The sequence below is a fragment of the Dromiciops gliroides genome, chromosome 2 (assembly GCF_019393635.1).
Source record: "Dromiciops gliroides isolate mDroGli1 chromosome 2, mDroGli1.pri, whole genome shotgun sequence".
Lineage (NCBI taxonomy): Eukaryota > Metazoa > Chordata > Mammalia > Microbiotheria > Microbiotheriidae > Dromiciops > Dromiciops gliroides.
The window spans coordinates 23,106,140-23,130,634 of NC_057862.1; the positions used below are offsets into that span (position 1 = coordinate 23,106,140).

The following is a 24,495-nucleotide window of genomic DNA, read 5'->3' on the forward strand; positions in this document are numbered from 1 at the left end:
CAGGAAAGGTTATTAATTCCAGGCTTTAATGACCCATAGAGTTTATCCAGTCTAATCTGTTCACTTTGCAAAGGAAGAAACTGAGGCCTAGAGAAGTAGCAAGTTGCCTAGGGTCACCTAGTTAACAAATTGCAGAGCAAAGGTTCAAACCCAGGTCCATAGAATCAAAGTTCAGTGGTCTTTACCCAGGTCTGGGTCAATGTGTTGGGATGATAGAAAATTCAGAGGGTCCTGGGGGGCACCTAGGCCAAGCCCCTTCATTTTACAGATAAGGAAAGTGAGGCCTTGACCTCAGGGAGGTTAAATGACTTGGTCCAAGGTCACAGTCAGTAAGCATCAAAAAATAGCCTGCTTCTTAAGCTTTGACCTTAACTCTTGGGTAAAGAGGCTCATTCTCTCTTGCATGCCAGATATCTGAATTGGGCAACCTCAACCAGACTTGAAGTGGAAAAGAATCCTTCTTGGACACATGTGCATCAGCACGCCAGACAGAAACAGGCACTGAAATTTGTAGCTAATGTATTAAGTTAGGATGAGGCAGCTAGGTGGCGGATAGAGCACTGGGCCTGGAGTCAGGAAGACTCATCTTATTGAGTTCAAATCTGGCCCCAGACACTTACTAGCTGTGTGATCCTAGCAAGTCACTTAACTCCTGTTTGCCTCAATTTCCTCATCTGGAAAATGAGCTGGAAAAGGAAATGGCAAAACACTCCAGTATCTTCGCCAATAAAATCCCAAATGGGGTCACCAAAGAGTTGGCCATGATTCAACAACAAAGTCCTTCAGTTTCCTCATCAGTCAAACGAGAGGGCTGAATACATGGCATCCAAGGTCCCTTTTTCCCCTCTGACTACATGACCTGTTATCTTGGCCTTCTGAATATAGGTCTGACCTATATCTGCGTGTTTCAGACAAGGCCCAGGATGGGAAACAAAATCATAAAAAGCCAAATCTCTCAGGGCAGCGGTTTGCTTGGAAATACTGACCTGCTCTGCCTAGAGCAAAGGACTAAACACTGTTCCCAGCTGGCATTGCCTACATCAAAGCCAAGGTACTCTCCCAAGCCCATTGCCCACAGAGAGCACCCAGGGAGCTCAAAGTAGGGGCCCCGCCTCCCCCAAAGGGCAGAAGCTCTCCTCTCCTTTGAGGAGTGCCCCAGCTGAAGCTGCCTTTATTCCTCTTTTTTTTTGGGGGGGGGCATCAACTCTCTGACTTGATAGGTGTCAGAGAATCTGGGTATTTTTTAATTTTGTTGATAGTGTTTGGCGACTGCCCCACAGCTAAGTCTCTGAGAGTGACCTCCCCAAACATGAGACTTGCCTAGGGTCACAAAGCCAGTATGAGTCAGGGGTAGGACTTGAACCTAGATCTTCCTAACCACAAAGTCAGCTCTCTCCATCCACCAGTCCATGTTGCCTTTGTTTGGCTTTTGTCTGGTATATTCAGAAGTTGCTGCATAATATGCACATGTTTATTCTATATACCTTGGAGCTATTAAGAAAAATAAACACTTGGGAAACAGCAAGTACAAAGAGAGGGATGGGTATTAGGATCACGGATACGCACTGGAAGGCATCTCAGTGCTTATCCAGGCCAAGCCATGTACAGATAAGAAAACTGAGGCCTAGGGAGGGAAAGTGACTTGTCTAAGGTCACAGAAGTGATGAGGGTGGTGGGGCTAGGCCTAGAATCTAGGGATTCCAAGCTCCCACAGTGAATGTTGGCTGAGATGAGGGAGTCAGAGTGCTGGATATTTGTTCCTGCTTGGGTCCAGACCTGTGATCTCACCATATAGAGAAATCACCTCCACTGATGGAGACTGGCATATCCTCTCTATTTCCTCTTAGGGATGACCAATGCACGGAAGAGCTTTAGACTTGCCCAGGGCCAGTGAAAGAGTGTGTCAATATTCCACACTGACCCTCCCCACTGGATTTACTGTTTAAAACATCTGTTTTGCCTAGAAAATGGGATCAGTAGGTGGCAGGCAGGGCATTTTATCATGCAGATGATGGGGGCTTCCCAGAGTTACAGGAGAAGCACTGCTCCAAAGGTGATCTGTTACACTCTGAAGGAGCCCTTGGAAACACGTGCCCTGGGAGTCCTACCACACTCAATACACTGATGTCCTCCTTTACACATCTGCTCCATCACCCAAGACTGTCTGTGCTCCAAAATGCTCCCTTTAAATCAGAGGGAAAAAGCCATGGAATGAGAGAAGGGCCTTTGGATGCAAAACCCTGACAAAGTACAAGCAGAGCTCAGCACAGTGCAAAGCAATGGATTTGGAATCGGAGGGAGTGAGTTTGAATCTCTAACTCTCTTCTTTATTTGCTATGTTACTTTGACTCCAAATGTGGCTTCAGATACTTACTAGCTATGTGTCCCTAGGCTGGTCATGTCACCCTGTTTGCCTCAGTTTTCTCATCTGTCAAATAATCTGGAGAATGAAATGACAAAGCACTCCAGTATCTCTGCCAAGAAAACCCCAAATGAGGTCATGAAGAGTCAGACCCAACTGAAAAATGACTGAACAACAACAATTTGAGAAGTCACATCACCTATCTGGGGCTGTTTCTGCTACTAAAAAAGTTAGGGATTAGGGCAACTAGGTGGCACAGTGGATAGACCACCGACCCTGGATTCAGGAGGACCTGAGTTCAAATCTGACCTCAGACACTTGACACTTACTTAGCTGTGTGACCCTGGGCAAATCACTTAACCCCAATTGCCTCACCAAAAAAAAAAAAATAGCTGGGGATTAGACTACATAACTTCTAAGGTCTCTTTGGGAGGCAGCTGGATAGCTTAATGGATAGCTGGGCCTGGAGTGAGGAATATCTGAGTTTAAATCTGGTCTCAGATACTCACTAGCTGTGTGACCATGTGTATCTTTAACCTCTGTTTGCCCTAATCCACTTGAGAAAGAAATGGCCAACCCCACCACTATCTTTGACAAGAAAACCCACAAGTGAACAACAAGGTCTCTCTAAGTGCCAAACCCAGTATGTTTTATTGTCTGACATACACTAGGTACTTAATGTATGCAAGTTGATTGAGTTCCTGGTATCACATCCTGGACAAGAACTCTAATAAAAACATCCTTTTAAAGTGTGTCAAATGAACAAGAGTGCTTTGAGAGATATCCCACCAATGGCCTATTTTTCAGAGGAATGGAAGGATCAGAGGGTGATTTGCCTACAACTCTGTCTTCCTGATTTTAAGCCACCTTGCCCAGCTTGCCTCTGAATCTCTGCAGACTTCATTCCACATTATTTGAGCAGGAAGATTGTTAGATTTGCAATCAGAGAATCTGGTTTGAATCCTACCTCTATCATCTTCATGAACTTGGACAAGTTATTTCATCTCTCTGGGGCTCAGTTTCCCCCTCTGTAAACCAAAGGGGATGGGTTAGACAATCCCCAGGAGCAGGGGCAGGGGTGGGGGGGGGGTGACTTACAGAAAAGTTTCCTGATGTCACAACACAGCACGTTAGCAAACTCAGCATGCATTTCAGCTGTCCAGCTTTCAGAAAAGAAGCAGTTTGCTTTCTTTTGGAGCTATCAGTGGCCCAACTCATTCATTCATTCATTCATTCATTCATTCATTCATTCATTCATTCATTCATTCACCTATGGAGGTGTGTGCCTGGCCTGCTGTCTCTGTTTACATTGAAAATGCTCAGTTCTGTTTACAGTCTGGTAGCTACCGGTTCCCATAGGCCTCTGAGAAGTTTTAGGAGGAGTTAGAAGCAACTCCCTGATTCTGACAAGTGTTTGTAAACACAGTGTCTCCATGAGCCAGAAACTTGCCCAGAGGAAATCCAAGGAATCTACTTTGGCTCCCTCTCCCCTAACTGGGGGCAGGCAGGTGGATGCTAGTTGACCAGAAATGAAGCAGCTTGATCTTTTCCAGAACAGATAAGCGTCAGAAGTAAAAGCAAGAACAAAATTGAAAGGAAGCAGTGAAAGCATGAGTGGGGGAGCTCAGGGGGAGGAGCAGGAGTGCTGAGTGAGCCAGCCAGCCAGTTCAGGCTGACTATCTCCCCTGTATATCTTGTACCTAGAGAGGTCTTTGCACTGTTATCTCCCCCACTGCATTGGGAATGCCTTAAAAGCAGTGGCTGCTTTTGCCTTTCTTTGTCTTTCCACAGATGATTAGCACAGTGCCTGGCACATGGCACCAGCTGAATGCTTGCTGACTGACATTTAATTGGGGGCCCCAGGAGAGTCCTCCGGGAGGGGCGGGGGAGGAGGAGGAAGAGGAGGAGGAGGAGTCCCATGGCAGGACCATTCTCCGGGCCTCCCTTCCTAGATCTGCCCTGGACAGTGGCTGGATCAAACTTGGGCCGATGTGTACAGTCAGCTCCAAATGCACAGCTTGGGTTCGCCTGAGCCAAGCCAAGTCCAGGACCCTTTGCCTGACTCTCCTGCTCCAACTTTCTGGCTCGCTCAAGTCCAAATATTGACATTTCTCAGCACTGAGATGTTTGATATCGCAAGGGATAGAGACAGCCCAGCCAACAGAGCAATTTATTGGAATGCTTAAAATTCCTCCCCTCCCCCTTCCTCCCGGGTCTCCTGCGGTGGAAATCCCGTTCATCCCCGTACCTTTCCCTGGCGAGCCCCCTCGGAGAGTTCTGAGGACCGGGGTGAGGTTCCGTGGGATCTCCAAGCCCCTCATGCATGGCATCGGCCCTCAGCTGTTGTCACAGCGATCCACAACAGACTCCACAGGCACGGGCAGGAGTGGGGGGTGGGGGAGCACCAAACTCCGGGCTGATCGGTAAACTATCCCGAGGGTGCCAAGTGCAATCAGAGATGGTTTCTCCTGCATCCATGCCTCCCGAGTGCTCGGGGCGTGCCAGAGCGCAGCCCTTTGTCATGCGGGGCACTGGGAGGAACCAGCCCCATTTCGGAGGGTTCGGGGAAGCCCCGTCTTTGAAGAACCGGGGCATGTGGGGGGCAGGGAAGGGGGCGGTGCAACCTGTTGGGGGGGTGTCCTCTTGGAGCCCAGTGGCCCCCTGCTGGGGGAGGGGGTGGGGGCGCAGCTGTCACTTCCCTTTGTCTGCAGGGGCACGGTCAGCCGCACCGAAGACGCCTCTGCCCCTAAGGAAGGGCGGTAGGGGTACCGGCCAGCGAGGAAGCCGCGGCTGCTCCGGAAGTTTGGGACAATAACGGACCCACAAAACAGAACCTACCCTGGAGCCCTGGAGCCCGGGAGCCCTGGAGCCGGGGGCGGCGCTCGGTGGTCTGCAGGCTGCGGGTCACAGGCAGGGCCAGCTGGCTGGCAGGCCGGGGCCGGGGCCGGGGGCGTGCGCTCTAGCAGCCACAGCTCGGAGCCCGGGGGCGCACGGGGCGCCGCGCGCTGCCGCCGCCCGCCAGCCGCTGCCCAACTTTGCACAAAGGAGGCGGCGGCAGCGGCAGCAGCAGCAGCATGGCACGCCCGCCCCTCCCCTGCCCGCCGGCCCGCCCGGCTGGCTTCCTGCCGCCCGCCCGCCCGCCCGCACGGCCGGCCGGCCAGCCGGCCTGCCTGCCTGCCGTCCGCTGCTGGGCGCACGCTCACCCGCTCGCTCGACGCGCCCGGTCCCGTCCCGTCCTGTGCAGTCCCGAGGGGCTCCGGGCCCGGCCCTGCTGCCCTCCCGCCCCGCCCGGGCGGCTGCGCTGGCTGGGGGTGGGGAGGGGGCGGAGGAGGGGGAGGTGGTGGAGGAGGGGGCGGGGAGGAGAGAGAGGAGGGGGAGAGGAGGAGGAGGGAGGAGGGAGTGGGCGGCGGCGGCGGCGGCCACGGCCACGGCTCCCACTGTGACGTGAGCAGCCTTCGCGGCTATTTATAGGCACGCATTGGATTTCATTCATGAAAATAGGGCCTGGTGACCGGGCCCGGCCTGGGGCTGCGTGCGCGCCGAGAGGCCCCCCCGCCCCCCAACATTGACATGTGCCCCGAACGTCCGAGGTCCCCGAGATCCCCGCCCCCCCAGCCCTGCCCCCAGGCTCGGGGCATGCTCCACCCCTCCCCCAGGGCTGGACTGCCGGTCTTCCTGTTCTGTTCCACGGGGGCTCCAGCCCCGTGGCCGGGCCCAGAAAAGTTCGCCCACGCCCTTCCCGCCTGGCACCTTGGGACGAAGCTGCCTCTCTGCATCCAGTTCCTGGCTTTTTACTGCTTTGCCTACAAGCCCCCTTATTGGGGCGCGGTGGGGGAAGGGCGAGATGGGGCAACCCGTCCTCCAACCCTCTTCTAGTTCTCCCTCTTCTAACCCCTGGTCTCCAGGGCCTCTCCCGCCTTCTCGATCAAGGGAAGGGAGTGGAGGTGGAGGCAGTCTTTGTTGCTATTCGGAACCCATCTTTGCTTCCCTGGGCCTGGGTCTTCCCTTTTGGAAGAAGAGGAGGAGACTTCTGGCCCATAAAGTCCCTTCCTTTTCTCAATCCCATTCCATCCCGAGGCTTTCTAACTTTCTGAACACTTGTCATTTGATGCAAAGAGCTACACAAACATATCAAACTTTGTCAGTGGTTTAATTTTCCCAACTACTCATTGCTCCTCATGCTGGAAAGGGTCATTTACAGTGGGTAACCCCATTCCTTCCTGAAGGCCATGATATTGTTAAGAGACCAGACTGTAAGATATCTGTTACTTTTCTCTTGGAAACCCATGATAATGCCTTATGAAGCTTTGTTAGAAAGTAACAGCACACAGAGCCAGCCCATGCTGATCAGGCAGTTACAGTTGGCTTTGCACATCTGTTCTATCAGGGCTCTCTGTGAAGGGCATTTTGGGTGAGGAAGCCCAAAACGGACCACACTGGTTTCTCTGGCTCTCTGTAGCCTTTCTCAGATCACCAAGCCTTGGGAGCCTTTGGTTTCTTCATCTGCAAAATGAAGGGCCTTGCTAGGATTTGATCTGGGCTGCTCTGAGGTCTGATATTTCAAGCCCTCTAGAACCTCGACCCTTCCTGTCTTCCTAGTCTTCTTAGATTTTATTCCCCTCCACCTCCTCTAAGATCCAGGCACATGGGCCTACTGGTTGTTTCACACAGGAGGTTAGCCCACATTTCTGCCCTGCCCCACCACCCCCTGGAAGATACAGGGCTGTTCTTCCATGCCTAGGAAAACCTTCTTTTTCAACAAATCCCTGATTTCCTTCATATCAAACACTACCTTCTATGAAGCATCTTACCTGACCCAAGTACACTAGAACTTTCCCCTCAAAGCTACTTTGCATTTAGTATGTATTCATAATGCCGTATCCCCCATTAGGATGTAACCTCTTTGTGGGAAGAGATGGCTTTACTTTTCTCACACACATATTTATCTATATCTGTTTTTGTTTGTCCTTTGTTTTCAATGAGGACCAATGGCATCACTTGTTTGTGAACTGTATTTAAGTGGGGCTGAGTTACACAAAGTCATCAGGCTCGTTCTCTTTGCCAGAGTCATCAAAGTCCAGTGGCAGGACAAAAGTCGAAAGGACTGGTGATGACGGACCTTGGGATCTTCAAAATCTGACCAAGCTCCAACAACTCTACAGTGCCTGCTTCAGCTGCCTTCATGGCCATTGGGACAAATTGTTCTCATCTCATCTGTCACTGAGGGGGAAGTTGTGTCTGTGTCTGTGTCTGTGTCTGTGTCTGTGTCTGTGTCTGTGTCTGTGTCTGTGTCAATCATGTTTCTTGCTGCTTGTGTGGTATTCCCTGGTTCTATCACTTCCATTCTAATATGAAAGTGTATATATGTGTAACTTTGGGGGAGGGAGGGCAGGGAGGTACATGGAAAAATATTCACAGAATCTATCTAATCAAATCCAAGAATCCTCCCCAACAATGGTAGCATTCATCCTTAGCATAAAGACTTGTAATGAAATGGAATCCACAAGCTCTTGGGGCTACACCCTTTCCATACCTTGGATATTTCAAATTGAAAAAAAGTTTTCCCTTACATTTATCTTGCCTGATATATTACTCTACAAACTCTTCAAACAATTGTTGCTGCTTCTATATCAATCTCTTGAGAAAGCAAAGTATTTCTTAGTATTCTTATTGCTAGCCTAATGTACATCATAAAGTCAGGGATATTATGGATCCCAAGATTGGTTGGAGGGTTAATTCTACTACCTGGAATTTTTTAGTTCTTGCTTATTCTCTTTTTCCTTTCATTTGCATCAGAGTATTCAATTCAAGACATATTTAACATTAATCTCTCCCCCTCCCCTCTCCCATATGTGTGTGTGTGTCTGTCCCTGTCTCCTTCCATGTATCTGCTTAGACATTGCACTCCTCAGAAGCACTGGAGTTACAAATATAAAGGATCAAACAATCCCTATTCACAAGGTCAGGATCTTGGAGGCAGGATAGTGTTGTTGATCAAATTGGGGGACCAACATATCTTATAAGTGTTTTTTAAAGCAGATCTTCCCATACTCATGAAATGGGATTCAAAAACAAAGAATACACATTTACAGGGTTATGTCAGAGCTAGAAGTTATTTCTAACCCTAAGTCAGAGATAATTGTCTGGGACTTTGAGACAAGGCCACCAAACACAGTAGCTTAAAAGACAGATTAAAACAGGCTCTTACATAATTGATTGGTGTTCTGTGTTCTAAAAAGCTTGGCCAGGGGGCAGCTAGGTGGCACAGTGGATAAAGCACCAGCCTTGGATTCAGGAGGACCTGAGTTCAAATCCAGCCTCAGACACTTGACACTTACTAGCTGTGTGACCTGGGCAAGTCACTTAACCCTCATTGCCTCCCCCCCCCCAAATAAAATAAAATTTAAAAAAGTAAATAAAAAGCTTGGCCTCTGGAGGCAAGAATCCTCTTTCTGGAGGGGGAAAAGCTGAATAGTCAAAACCTGTCAGTTTCTAGGTTTTCCTCTCTTTATGAAAAGTGAAAAGCTAAGTGTTTCTCCTTAATCTAACTACAGTACTCTCACTAAAATAGTTAATGCCTACAATGTCTTAGGCCAATGGTACTCAAAGGTATTTTTTTAAAAAACCCAACAAAACAAAAGCAAACAAACAAAACCAGAGCAGCTAAGGTGGTGTAGTGGATAAAGCACCGAAACTGGATTCAGGAGGACCTGAATTCAACTCCAACCTCAGACACTTGACACTTATTAGCTGTGTGACCCTGTGCAAGTCACTTAACCCTCATTGCCCTGCAAAAAAACACAAAAACAAAAACAAAGGTATTTTGGTCATGGAGCCACACCCTTTTAGACTCTAAAAAAATTAATGAAGTCCTCTTTGTTTATGTGGAATTATAACTATATTTTCTGTTTTAGAAATTAAACCATCTTAGTATTGTTATTAAAGTAATTTTTAGTTCAAAACCCTCCAAAAAGGAGTCTTGGGGCATGTCCAGGGGTTCCCTAGACCACACTTTCAAGCACCATTGTTAGAAAACACACACACACATCTATCATTTGCATGGATGAAGAATGATGTTTCATATATGTGCTTACTATACAGTAGTATAGGTACTCTTCAGTGTATTTCCTAGGTTGGTCCACTATTTCCATTGATGAAGTGTGATTTGTGGGAAAAATTCGCTCAGATTGATGGGGGACATTTGATTGGTACTTTTCTCTTGCTATGCACTGTTTTATTAAATAAGTGCTTCTGTTTTGCACTAATTACAATTCTCTGGCTGAAAAGTAAATGTAACATCTGCGTACGGGACTTGTGATCTATGATTTTCTATCAAATGAGGTATATTTTTTGTTAGGTTCCACTTGTAAAAGGGATGTTTTGGGTACTTCTATTATATATACTGTCATCAAACTCTTGCTTCCCTAAGACTTCTTTTTTATAGGCTGAAACCTCAGCCCTAATTTCACAGATTTAGAGGTGGAAGAAATCCTTCAGTTTAAGCCACTCTATTTATAATAAGGAAACTGAAGGTCAAAGAGGTTAAGGGATTTGGCAAAAGTCTTCATAGGTTAGTAGTAAGAAGCAGAAATCTGGATTTAAAATTCAGTACTCTTTTTCACTGTGTGGTTATGACCGTGTGTGTGTGTGTGTGTGTGTGTGTGTGTGTGTGTGTGTGTGTGTGTGTGTGTGTGTGTATGGGGTTGGGGGAAGCAGCTAGGTAGTACAGTGGATAGAGCACTGGTCCAGAGGTTGGGAGGACCCGACTTCAAATTTTACCTCAAACATTTATGTGGCCCTGGGCAAGTCACTTAATCCGTATTGCCTAAAAGCTCCAGTAGTTCTAATGTATATCTTGCCACTGGACCCACATGGCTCCAGAGGAGAGAATGAGGCTGGTGACTTTGCACAGCCCTCCCTCACAAATCCAATTCACTGAGAGTCATGACATCACTTCCCAATGTCATGGTTCTCTTTGAGAATGAAGGACAAACAACAGCAACAAATGTCGTGAGAGGATTGTTTGTGTGGGTTGAGTGAAGGTTGCTTTTATTTTTGTCATTTTCCAATGACTTCAAAATTTCTCAAAAAAAAAAAATCCTTATTTTCCCCATTCTACCATCATTCGGTCTTGATCATCTAAGCAGGAAGTGTTTCCTCCAATATACTGCTGGGCACCACTTCTAGGGAAGGAAGCAGGCTAGACCCCTGCCTTTGATCCTTCTCCTCCACCCCCAAGAAGGGAGGTCAAGACAAAATCTTTCAAGAGCACATGTGTACCTACTTAAAAGAAATCCTGGAGCATCAGAAGTTGACCTTACAAAATAGAGGTATCCGTAAAGGGAAATGATTTCGAAAGGATTCTTTGTTTTACTGGAGGAAGTCCCCTGGAAACATTCAGCTTCTCCCTTTTCGTGCATTTAGCATTCAATTTGGGGGAAAAAACAGTTTTAGAGATGGCCTTTCAGGAATATGTTTTAGGCAAAATGGAGCATGCATAGCCCAGTGTCTATTGTAGGCTCCAGCCCTGTTGCTTACCAAGATCATAGGCTCCCTTGGCAGGCATTTAAAATGTCTTCCCCATGGGTTGGGGAGTGGCGGTGGGGGTGGTAGGGACTAGCAGGAGCAGAAACTCTGAGTCGGGTATTTTAATCCTTGTTCTGACACTAAGCTGCTGTTTGGCCATGTGTGACTTACTAAATCTTTTTGTGCCTCTGTTTCCTCAGCCATAAATCAGAGAGTGGCGCCGTTATAGGCATCAGGCACTATATAAATAGCCAGAATCTAGATTCTTGCTCCAGGAAATTTTCAGACTAGTGAGTGGTAATCATACCCTGTAATTTAATCTTTCCTTGCCAGGGGTAAAGGTCTTCCAGATCTAACATGAGAATCTTAGTCAAAATAACCAATCGACTTTGGCAAATAGAACTGTGTGCTGTTTATTACCCATCAGCTTACATTATTTGTAGAATTTAAGTTCATTGAAAGCAGGAACTGTCTCCCTTTTGTATGTTTCCCCAGTAGATCTAGGAACAAGCACACACCCAAACCCACACCCACACCCACACCCACACTCCCACAGAGTAATGTAATGCACACAATGATGACCTAATGAGTCTAAAGCAGAGATCCAGATAGTGTCCTAAGAACATCTGAGGAGGGAGAGATCACTTTCACTGGCTGTTAGGGAAAAATGATGGTAGGATTTTGATCTGGGATGGAGGAGGAAGAAGTGACAAGCTGAGGAGTGGCTGGGAGCAATTGCAGCCACGGACGGAGGGTGGAGGTGGTCAGTTAACAAGCGCTTAGTAAGGGCTTACTTACTATGTGCCAGGAACATAGCACAGATTATATGGAGGTGAAGAATATAAGAACATCAGCCAGAAAGCGGGGCACAAAAGGGGGAATAGCTACACGAGTTAGGTAGAACCAGTCCGGAGAGGCCCGTGTGTGAAATGCCCACAAGAGAAGTAGTTCTTAGTTAAAAGGGAGCCACTGAAGATTTTTCAGCCAGGGAGGGAGTCAGTGAGATCAGACAAGCGCCTTAGGGAGTTTACTTGATCGAGGACCAGAGAACAATCAGCAGAGTAGTAGAGTGACCTAGGTGAGAGATAAAGAGGACCTGAAGGATAAGTGTGGCTGGTGGATGGAGGGAAGAGGACAGAGGGATTGAAGAGATCCTAGAGGAAGAACCTGTCCACTGATTGAAAAAAAAAAGCCGGATGACCCAGTATAAATATCTGTGAATGGCCCAACTTAGAGACATCTGCACGCTGTAAGGAAAGTGTGGTTATAGAGGAAAGCCTGGAGAGCTAGGAGAGGACACAGACTTCCTGTCATTGGTTCCCTCCCCCATAATTCCTCTGCCAACCGCATGATTCTTTCTTTCTAGGTAGTGACAAGACCAGAGTACTTGGTTCTGACACTGGCTTGCAGTCACATCAATTTCCAATACACACATACATGCAGGTATCACTTTCAAGTCTGCAAAGCCCTCATGATGATCCTGAGAGGCAAGTGCTAGTATATTATGTCCATTTAAAGGGTCGGTAAACTGGAACTTCCACAGAGTCAGTTTTCCCATCTGTACAATGAGGGAGATTGGCTCTGCCTGACCCTTGAGGTTCCTTCAAGCAACAGTCTATGGTCCTATGCTCTCCTGGTTTTCAATTAAGACATCTTTCAAGCTTCAGCCATTTGATTGGGCCCCTAAGCTATGAGTCATAATTATCCATTAGTTATAATTTACTATACCTGGTCCTTTGCTGTATAAAGGTTTATTTAAAAACAAATAGGCCTGCTCTAGCAACACCGTCAGATTAGGTTGCTAAGGCCCTAATGAGAGTTGATTTCCTTCCTGGGAGGCTGCACAGGACTTGGTCCCCACAAGGAAGATAAGTTTGGAGGCTTCATTTTAATTGGCACCATGCCTTCCACAATGGCTCCTTGCCTTCAAAGCCATTAAGGGCTGACTTCCTTTTTTGAGCATTGAGCTGTGGCCACAGGGTCATTCATTGCCTCTGTTAATATTTGGGCAAACAGGAATGTTTTAGATGATAGGAAACCACCCCAGTGGTAAACTTGCCCGCCCGTGCCATTAGTTAAGTTCAGAAACAGCTAGTCACACATGAGTGGCATCAGTAGCTAAACTACTTTGGATCAACCATAAAAGAGTGTCTAAATCCCTCTGCTTCAAGGCATAAGCCAGTGACTATAGGAGGTCAGGGGCCCAGTTCCACTTCATGCTACCCAGTAAACATTATTGAGAGTCAGCATTCTCTGCAGTCAGCACTGGCCAGGCTTGAATTAATTTCAGTTTCTGAAACTCCAAGAATGATGATGAGAACAATGTCTCATCAATTATTCTTCCACAAGAGTGCTCTCCCCTTTCCATTTTGACGACTCACATGGCTCCCACAGCCTGCCAAAAGTCCTTCTTCCCAGGAGATTTGCAGGAGCCTGTAGGTTGATTTTGTATCTAGCTGGTTTCATTCCTTTTCAATACACCATCCACACAGTTGCCTACATAGGACTCTTTCCCTCATGCATTCTCCATTCAAGTCAAACTGTCTTCTTTGGTGTTCTCCATGCATAGAATGTCATTTAGTTCTTACTTGCTTTTGCACGGGCAGTGCCTCCTGCTGTCTTCAATGGTAGCCTCCTTTCACCTCTGTCTGCTGGAACATCTTCTAGCATCCTCCAAGATTTTGCTCAAGAGCTGCCTACTTCACAAGCCTGATTTCTTTATGTTCCTGCTGTTCCTTCATCCCCAAATTGCTTTGAATAACCTTGCATTTTCCTATCTGTATATGTGTGTATATATATATATACACATATACATACACACATATATGTGTATATATGTATACACACACACACACACACACACACATATATATATATTTATTTATTTATTTCCCCAGTGTAACATAAGCTCCTTGAGGTTAGGGGCTCTTGGATTGGGAGCCCAAGGGTCAGAGTTCAAGGCCTGCTGCTGCCATTTCCAACCACTTTGGGCTTGACCAAGTCATCTGACCTCTCTGAGCCTCAGTTTCCACATTCAGAATAAAATAAGGGGATTAGGGAAGAGCAGCTCAGGGCTGAGGTGTGTCTGGGGATGAACAAGACTTTCCTTCTTATTCTGCTTGGCCCCAGAGTAGAGATGTAGGAGCAATGAATGGCAGGACCAGAGAGGCAGCTTCAGGCTTGATGCCAGGAAGAGCTTCCTAAGAAGGGGAGCCATCCAAAGGCAGTGTGCCTGGAGAGATAGCAGCTTCCCCATCTCAAAAGGTCTTTGATCAGAGACTGAACAAGAGTGCAAAATAACTAGCGTAGAGGATGGATGAAGACAGGAGGGTCTCTAGACCATGGTACAGACCCCCTGCCCATGAACTTAAGTGAGGACATGGCCCAAAGTTGCATGGGATGGACAGGGTTGGATGGCTTGTGATTTGTGCTATTTGGAAAGAACATTCGTGATGAAGAGATCACAGTACTTGATATTTCAATTTCCTCTGAATGAACCTCCTGAAAATGAGGGGAAGGTGGGCTTTGGGGTCAACATGAGGAATAAACGTTAACACCGAAGGCAGCTTCCAAAGGATGGAAACTTTCTACCAAAGACAATCTGAGAGACAAGAAAAGAGAATTCACAAGAAAATATGTGCATTCCCACAAGTGTGGGCATCAATACCCAAGGACATTTCTTGTTGTTTTTTTTTTGAGAGGCAATGGGGGTTAAGTGACTTGCCCAGGGTCACACAGCTAGTAAGTGTTAAGTGTGGGGCTGGATTTGAACTCAGGTCCTAATGAATCCAGGGCCGGTGCTTTATCCACTGCGCCACGTAGCTGCCCTTGAATTTTTTTTTTTTTAAGAGTGGCTACTTTAGGTAGAATAGAAGCAAAAGAAAAGAAAAGTGGGCAATCAGATTCATGATGATGGGGAAGAATTAACCCTACACCAGGAGTTAGTAGATCCCTTTCTAATCCCAACTCCTCTGTCAATTAACTTGTCGACCTCTGGTCAATGGACAACCTTTCTTTATATTGTTTTCCTCAACTATAAAACAAATTGTTGTTGAGTGATTTCAGTGGTGTTTGATTCTTTGTGACCACATTTGGGTTTTCTTGGCAAGATCCTGGAGCGGTTGCCATTTCCTTCTCCAGCTCATTTACAGATAAGGCCGGATTGAACTCAGGTACTCCTGATTCCAGGGCCGGTGCTCTATCCACTGCGCCACCTAGCTGCCCCATGGTTAATATCTTAACATTGATGCAGTTCACCCATGAGTTATGCCTTTAGGCTAACCTTAAAAGCAAGACTGCTGAGACAGAAATCTCTTTGAGTGTTCAGTCAAACTAAATAAAATCTGTCTTATATTTGGTCTTGTTAGCCCTAGTGCTTGCAAAGGAGTAGAGGGGCCTTTCCCTTTGTTGGGGAAATTTAGACAGGACCCAGATTCTGAGATTCTCCGAAGAAATGGGAGATGGGGAAGGGAGCCCAAGACATCTTAAAGGAGATGTACCCTAAGATTTAACCCCATCTATGTAAACCCAGAGCATCAGTAAATAAATGACTTCTGACCCAGCTCCATTACTCTTCCCATGACACCATCCTCAGTAGCCATGAATAAAGAGGATCATGGGATTGTAAATATAGAGTTAGAGGGGACCTTAGGGCCCCAAGAAATCCAAACAAGGTCCAGAGAAGTGATCTGTCCAATATCAAACAGGGAATAAGCAGCAAAGTCAGAACTCATTTCATCATACTGTGCAGATCAACCACTGAAACGGTTCTTAATTTGATTAAAAGGGGTTAATATAGACAATGTTTCTATGGTTAATAGAATTAACAACCAACTAAGTTCAGGGAACAAAAAGCTGATCTCACTCTGACTGAGCTAAGAGCCCAGAAAGTTCTGCATTTCTGAGTGAGAAGTTGCTAGAAACTTGAGTTGATTCAGTCTCTTACCACAGGTAAGATAAGCAGCCTCAAAGGCTTTCTGATTTTGTATGGGGTATGTTTGAAAGGAAGATGGCAGGGCCCCAAGTTTTCCCCAAATTGGTCTCGTTGAACACAGATGGTCTTTCATTTCTGACATAAAACAAGGGGCTTTTGAGGTCCTTCTCCTTTAAGTCTGAGCCCTGGGTCTCTCTTTGTAAGAGTTGGGGCCTGTGGATCCTTGGGTCAGAGATGTGGGAAGAGTCTCAGTGTTTTGTAAAGCCTTGAACTAAAGGATGACAATCCATGATTGGGTCTCAAAGTGGATTGACAGGAATAAATACATCTCAGAACATGCAGATTAATAAAAGATCTTAAATCCTTCCCCTGTAGCCCCCTCCACAGGAATAGAAGATTTTAAAAAGATTCAAACCCCCACCCCATCCACACACATAAATACCTTCCCTATACTGAATTTAGCGGCAGATTGCAATGTTTGCTAGTGTATCGAATTTGTTAGACTTGGGTTTGAATCCTGCCTTAGAGGCCCTGGCCAAGACAAGCAGCCTCTTAATGCTCTCAAGTAACTCTCTAAGATGATACCTCAAAGAGGACATGTTCATTTTCATCCTTGGTGGAGGAAGTCTCCCCCTTCCCAGTGCCAGTGAAATCATAGGTTTAGTCCCAGAATAAAAACAATGGGTATAAGAAGAGCCTACCTCACAGGCCTGCTGTGGGAATCAAATGAGATAATGTCTCAAAATTTAGCCTCCCTAAAGTGCTATGTAAATGAGGCTTTTATCCAGCAGAATGTAAATTGCATGAGGACAGGGAGCCTTGATTTTTTAGTTCCATTTTTTATTAAAATAAATGTTTATTGATAGTTTGTTTTTTAACATCACCAGAATTTCTCTTGATGTCCCTCTCCTCCCCCACCTAGAGAAACATGCGATATAACAAATTTATAAAAAAAAGAAAAAAAGGAGAAAAAATTTAGGAAAACCAATCAATATACTGAAAATATCTGAAAAATACATGCAAGGTCCCAAACTCAGGGCCCTTACATTACTGCAAAGCAGTGGGAATGTCTTCTCATAGCTTTTTTGGAGCCATTTTTTGGTATCATTAGAGCCTAGCATTGTGCCTGCTGCCTGCCATACACTTAATCAATTCCTATTACATAGAATTGGGCAGGTGAGCTTATGTTCTGAAGGCTCTGGTCCAGCTAGAGGAAAGTCACTATTATCTAGCTAAAGGTCTAAGCATCCATTTTTATGCTTCTTCCAAGAAGAACATGACCTTTAGACCCTTGCAATCAATTAGGATGAAAAAAAGAAAGGCGAGGCAAGGGTTCATTCAGGCAAGGGCTCTGGTCTCAAATTCAGTATCTTCAAATCAGAAGGTTCTTTGGTCAGCAGTAAGCAATGGATGATAGTGCCCTATAAGAGACTTTGATCTAACTATCTACTAGGAAAAACAAAGTGGATGAAAAATGCCTCTTGTGTCCTATGAAGTTAGATGGACAACCTATAACCAGAAGTATATGTACCTCAAATGAACAATGAATAAGGGCAGGTTGGGTTGCCCTCTGGAAAATAGTAAAGTTTGTATATAGGCAGCTAGGTGGTGCTATGGAGTTAGGAAGGTCTGGGTTCAAATGCAGCTTCAGAAACTTACTAGCTCTGTAAAGGTGAGCACATCATTTAATCTCCAAGAGATTTAGTTTCCTCAGTAGAGAGAATACCCATACATAGAAACAAAATGAAGTGATGACCAAGGTACCTTTTAATTTTATTTATTTTTTTTTAAGTGAGGCAATTGGGGTTAAGTGACTTGCCCAGGGTCACACAGCTAGTAAGTGTTAAGTGTCTGAGGCCAGATTTGAACTCAGGTCCTCCTGACTCCAGGGCCAGTGCTCTATCCACTGCGCCACCTAGCTGCCCCGCCCCTTTTAGTTTTAAACCCTAGGAACTTAAGCTTGAAAAAATTACTCAGAGAGAAGTAAGATGAGATAGTTAATAGAAAGCTGTTTGCAGAATTGGAAATTAAGGAAATTCCCATCAATAGGGGAATGGCTAAACAAGTTGTGGTATATGAATGTAATGGAATACTATTGTGCTGTAAGAAACGATGAGCAGGAGGAGTTCAGAGAAACCTGGAAGGACTTACATGAACTGATGCTGACTGAGAGGAGCAGAATCAGGAGAACATTGTGCACAGTAACAGCAACATTGCATGATGAACAATGGAGATAGACTTGGCTCTTCTCAGCAGTGCAATGATACAAAACAGTTTCAAAGAACTCGCGATAGAAAATGTTCTCAACATCCAGAAAAAAACTGTGAATTATGAATGCAGATTGAACCATACTGTTTCTATTTTGGACTGTTTTTTTTTCTTCTTGTTTGAGGTTTTTCCTTTTTGCTCTGATTCTTCTTTCATAAGATGACTAATGTAGAAATATGTTTAATGTGACTGTACATATACAACCTATATCAGACTGCTTTCCCTCTTGCGGAGGAGGGAGGGAAGGGAAGGGGCGGAAAATTTGGAACTAAAAATCCTGTGAAAACAAATGTTGAAAACTATCCTTATATGTAATATGTAACTGGAAAATAATAAAATACTTAAAACCAACCAACTAAACAAACAAATAAATGAATGAATAAATAGATACCTAGATAAATAGATAGATAGATAGATAAATAGGGGGGGAAAGAAAGCTGTTTGCAAAGGCAGGAAGACCTGGGTTCAGGTCCCGATTCATATTTATGTGATACTGGGCAAGACAGTTAAATTCTCAGTGACCTCTAAGACTAAAAGTTGAGAATAAGGCGCTAATTGATAGTCCATGGAAGAGGACTTCCTATGACAAAGAAATCACAGATTTTGCAAATAAACAAACTGAATGAATGAATGAATGAATGAATGAATGAATGAATGAATGAATGGATGGATTAATATGGCCACAATTAACCAACAAAGAAGACAATTTGCAATCTCTATTTCCTCCTAAAGTCTGTTGCTGGAGCTGACATTATTAAGCTGTCCTGATACACAACCATTTGGTGGTAATAAAACACAAAATCATAGAACCTTAGAGTGAGAAAGGACTTCAGACATCATCATTTAATCTAACCCGAGCAGGAATCCCTTTAGACTATGTTTGACAAGTCAGATGTATCATGGACTCAGGACTAGAAGGGATTCAGATGACTAAGTCCTTGGTCAACTCTGGCTAGAAGACCTCTAGCCATGGGGAACTTACTACTTTCTGAAACAGCCCATGTCGTTATTGGATACTTTTGTTAGGAAATTTGTTTGTTTGTTTGTTTGTTTTTTAGTGAGGCAATTGGGGTTAAGTGACTTGCCCAGGGTCACACAGCTAGTAAGTGTTAAGTGTCTGAGGCCGGATTTGAACTCAGGTACTCCTGATTCCAGGGCGGGTGCTCTATCCACCGCACCACATAGCTGCCCCTTGTTAGGAAATTTTTGTTTCTATTGACCCTAAATCTGCCTCTTTTCCACTTTTGCTCATTGTTTTTGCCCCTCTAGGGCCAACCAGAATAAGTCTAATTTCTCTTTTATGGAGGGTTCTTCAAATAATTGAAGGCAGCTATCATCATCTTGCCTTGACCCTCTCCCCCAAACCAATCTTATCTTCTTTACTCTCAACATTTCCTTAAGGTTCCAGGCTTCTCACTGTTAGCCTGGTTGTCCTCCAGCATCTCCATTTACTTCCTTACATGTTGTGCCAAGAACTGTATCCAGGACTCCCAATATGGCCTGATAAGGGCAAGGTGCTGAGAGGCTATCATTTCCATCTATGATCAAGGAGCTTTTCTTTTCTTTTCTTTTCTTTTTCTTTTTTGCAGGGCAATGAGGTTTAAGTGACTTTCCCAGGGTCACACAGCTAGTAAGTGTTAAGTGACTGAGGCTGGATTTGAACTCAGGACCTTCTGACTCCAGGGCTGGTGCTCTATCCACTGCACCACCTAGCCGCCCCATCAAGAAGCTTTTGTTGGGTGTCATATTGTGCCGCTGACTCAGGTTGACTCTGAAGTCCACTGAAACTCCAGGTCTTTTGTACATGAATAGTTGTGTGGCCATGTCTCCTTCATCACCTATACTTCCAGTATTTTTTTAAAAATCCATTTTCCTTAGTAAGCTTCATCATCTTATGAGTTGGCTTTTCTGGCTTGCTGAGGTCTTTTGGGATCCTGAGGTGGCTATGGTATCCATAATGTCCAGGATGGTATCATTGGCAAATTCAGTAACTGTTCTACTAGACAGAACACTGGACAGGAAGTCCATGTTCTTCAGGAAGACTTGAATTCAAACATGGCCTCTGACACTGTGTGACCCTGGGCAAGTCACTTAACTGCTGTTTTCCTCAGATTTCTCTACTATAAACTGGTAAGAATAATAGCACATACCTCCCGGGGTGGTTGTGAGGGTCGGACAAGATAATATTTGTAAAGTGCTTAGCTCAGGGCCTGGCACATAGTAGGTGCTTAATAAATGCTGCCCTTCCCCATGTTCTCAGTGTTTTCATTCAAGTCACCGATGGCTATCAGAGCAGGGCTAATGGCTATTCCACAGGAAATGATAGTGTCTTTCAGGATGACACTAACCTTTTCATTGAGTCTGGTCTTTCCCTATGTGAAGTCTTCTCTGATCTCCCCAGCAACTAGAGCATACTCTCCACAAACATCCTCCCCTTGAATATATTCTGGGGGTCCTTATCCCCTAACTCTCAGTGGTGATTCAAATCAATCAGCTGTTACACTAGTCTGGGCATGGCCAATTCAGGATAAACCACTTCTGCCTCTGAGAGATCATTGCTACCCTTTTAAAATGCTAACAACACACTCTAATAAGATATTTCAGAATTTCACCAGGAATGGATGGCAAACTTAAAAGCCAGTTTTAAGAATCTACTTCCTTCTACTCTTTGAAAATAGGGATTATATTTGCCATCTCTCTTTTCTTTAAAAAAATTTTTTTGGGTGGGGCAATGAGGGTTAAGTGACTTGCCCGGGGTCACACAGCTAACAAGTGTCCAGTGTCTGAGGCCGGATTTGAACTCAGGTCCTCCTGACTCCAGGTCTGGTGCTTTATCCACTGTACCACCTAGCTGCCCCCTAATATATTTGCCATCTTTATCCCCTCTCTAGCAGCTTTACGATGATCCCATCAGGGCTCAGGAATCACAAATCCACCAATTCACCTAGGTCTGATGACCTGAATTCATTGAAGGCATTGAGGAGCTCTCTGGCTCTCTCTCTCTCTTTCTCTCCATAAAAATGTTTTTTTGGATACCTTGTGATTTCTACATCACAGTCACTTCCCAATATCCCCTTCCTCGATTTTACTCTCCCTTTTACCAGTTGAGCAAAACCAACAATATGATTTTATCTGCCAATGCATGTAACACTCTGCACCCAGGGCTCTCCACTTCCCTGTAGTGTGTGCTATCTTAACCCTTTCTTCATGAATATGGAGTTCTGAGTCACCACTAATCATTTATTTCCTTGAAACAATCCACTTTATAAAGTCAATGACGCTCATACCATAGATTGTCATTTCTGGTTTATGTAATATAGATCAAAATGCACAGCATAACAGCTGCTATTGTTGTTGCTGCTGTTCTTTGTTTGACTTCTGATGTCATCAATAGAGTAAACGCCTTACTAACGCTAATTGGTGCCTGCTCTGTGACTCACTGTCTCTGAGAGTTGCTTTGGATGCTGGGAGGTTCAGGGACTTGTCTGGCTGGGGTCAGAAAGCCGGCATGTGTCAGAGATGGCACTTGAACCCAGGTTGTGACTCCAGGGCCTTCTCTCTATCCAGTAAGTCAAACAACCTCTCTGAAAATAGTACTTGTCTGAGGAGCACTCTGCTATGCACTACTAGCTCTATTTTCATAATGACCATATCTGGCAATAGTCATTTCATTCGTAGGTTCACAACAACTATAAATGTGTGTGTATGGAGGTGTGAGCTGCCAATGTTCAGTGATGCAGATGACCCTTAACTGGGCTGCCCTTGTGGGATTCTCCATAATCAAAGAATTTGAATCTAAAGAAATAAACTCATCGGTGGTCTGAAGGAATTCACTGAATGCAATTTTTTCTTTTTAAACTAACTTTATTTTCCTCTCTGGGCTTTATCTGAGAAACAGACCAGCTACTAAAAATTTCTTAAGAAGATTTACTGCTGTCTAGAGAATAACAGCTGGTCCAGTTATCTGAGGTAACTAGACATATTAATAACTGCTATGGTACCTGACCGGGCTGTGCTTTCCTTAAAAAGAGCCTTAGGATTGGCAGAACCCTAAGAGCCCTTCAGTGCAACAAGCATTTATTTACCTTTTTCCCAGAATCTGTTTATACTATTATATTTTTCCATCTCACCTCCACATCCCAGTATAGGGAGTCATTCCTTATAATGAAGTAAAAATAGAGGGGAAAAGAAACAGTTCAACAAAACTAAACAGAACATCAACCAAGTGTAATATTATATATACTGTTCCACACCCATAATGCTCCATCTCTACAAAGAATGTATCCTCATATCTCACCCTTCAACAATATTAGCTATCCACTATGGAAATGGCACTGGGTACACAAAGACAAAAAACATTTGAAATAATGTCTGCCCTCAGGAAGCTTATATTCTACTTAGGAGAAATAACGTTTAAATAGAAAAGAAAACAAAATATGTACAAAGTAATTATGTGTGTGCACATATGTGACAGACACAGAGAAACAGAAAGATACACAGAGACAGAGAAACACAGAGACAGAAACATAAAGGGGCATAGAAAGAGATAGAGAGACAGAGAGATGAGGTGCACACAGAGACAAAGAAAACATACTGAGAAACAGAAGCATCAGGAAAGGCCCTGTTTAAGAGGAAGCACTTGAGCTGAGCCCAAAGGGACCTGGAGAGTCCAAGGGGCAGAGGTGAGGCGGGATGGCATTCCAGGCATCGGGGAGAGCCTGTGCATAGGCACAGGGATGAGAGATGGATTACTGTGTGTGGGGAATAGTTCTATGATTTTCCTCATTTATCTAATTAAGAATCACTGCTTTGAACAAATAAACAAATCTTGTTCCTAGTATAGTTCCAGGAAAGGAGGGCATAGAGGTTCTTCTCATATGACTTTTGGAGCCATAACTAAACTACAATAGCTAATTTCTCCATCAGCTCAAGAGATTATTGTCACCTCTCAAATGATGGTTGTTAAGATAGGGGACTGTGATTCCTGCCCCTTAACCAGGACATGTTCAGTGATGCTTGTCCCAGGAGCTAATTTGGTCTTTGCAGGTCTGCTAGCTACACTAATTAAAAGCATTCCTTCCCCCCACCCCCCAAGAAGTCTTAACTGGAATAGAGGTATTCATTTCCATGAACAGTAGCAGGTGATTCTGATAACCATGGCAAAACACACACAAATCATGTGAAGTTGGTGAAGTCACATGTCAGCCCCAATCAGTGGGTCTAGCTGAAAGCTGTCATATGAACAGGTTTTTAGGACTTTTCTGTTGATGGTAGGGGATGGGGGTGCAGCTAGATGGTGCAGGGGATAGACTGCTGGCATTGAGTCAGAAAGACCTGAGTTCATATTTGGCTTCAGGCAGTCACTAGTGATATGACTCTGGGCAAGTCACTTCACCCTGTTTGCCTCAGTTTCCTCATCTTCAACCAAAAATTAATAAAGCACAGTACACTTATGGATACCACTTCACCCTGTGTGCCTTGGTTTCCTTATATGTAAAATGAACCAGAGAAGGAAATTACACACTACTCCAGGATCTCTGCCCCGAAAACCCTAACCCAGGGTCACAATGAGTTAGTCATGACTGAAAAATGACTCAACAATGAGTTGATATGGTGAAGAAAGCGTTTCATCATGACCCCTTCACTACATGCTAATCTGAACCTAGTGACTGATAAAGACATCTATCGTCATTTTATACCATATACCCTGCCCCTCCTCCCTCATTTCCTATGATCCAGTAACACTGGCCTCCTCTCTGTTCCTCAAACAAGAAATCCCATCTCCTGACCCTTAGTATCTTCAATGGCTGCTCCACATGCCTGGAATTCTCTCCCTCCTCATCCTCACCTTCTGGCTTCCTTTGAGTCTCAGCCAAAATTCTTTTCTCTTCAGGAAGGCTTTCCCAATTCCCCTTAATTCCATTGTCTTCTCTCTGTTGATTATTTCCAATTCATTGTCTACTGATTGCTTGGACACTATTGTTTGCTTGCTGTTGGTTTTGTTAGACCGAAAGCTCCCTGAATACCTTTGCCCTGACTGTCTCCCCCCGCCCCACCAGCTTGGACTTCTGTGACCCTTAACCTCTGCCTCCTGCCTCTTCCATGACTCAGCTCCAGTTTTATCTTAGGCTGAACACTGTTCCTAGCCATCGTCTCCTCCCTCTGAGACTACCTTCCATTTATACTGTGTGTGCTAGAGGTATTTTTACACGTCATCTTCCCCATTAGAACGAGCTCCTCCAGGGCAGGGAATACTTTTTCCTTTCTTTGTAGCTCTAGAACTTGGCACAAGAAAGGCCCTTAATAAATATTGATTGATTGATTCTGTGTCATTCTGACTCAAATTCAATCATCCCAAATAGGTTGGAATACAAACCCATTGCCTTTAGAGACCACTCTAGGGTAG

The 24,495-nt window shown here is 44.9% G+C and overlaps 1 protein-coding gene across 6 annotated transcripts in view; it reads right to left on the minus strand.

The window, feature by feature from the left end:
- The window catches only part of RHOBTB1 (Rho related BTB domain containing 1), a 176,343-nt gene that overhangs the window by 84,642 nt on the left and 67,206 nt on the right, over positions 1 to 24,495 (minus strand). The window contains exons 1-2 of one of the 6 annotated variants that reach the window (XM_043985837.1): positions 5,566 to 5,632; positions 4,611 to 4,790 (exon numbers count right to left, since the gene is read on the minus strand). The exons of 2 other annotated variants lie outside the window; for them this stretch is intronic. The gene's annotated coding sequence lies outside the window, so the exon portion shown is untranslated. Of the gene's footprint in view, positions 1 to 4,610; positions 5,126 to 5,200; positions 5,382 to 5,565; positions 5,662 to 24,495 lie in introns of those variants that run through there. 3 more of the 6 variants (XM_043985840.1, XM_043985835.1, XM_043985834.1) reach the window with 3 other exon arrangements.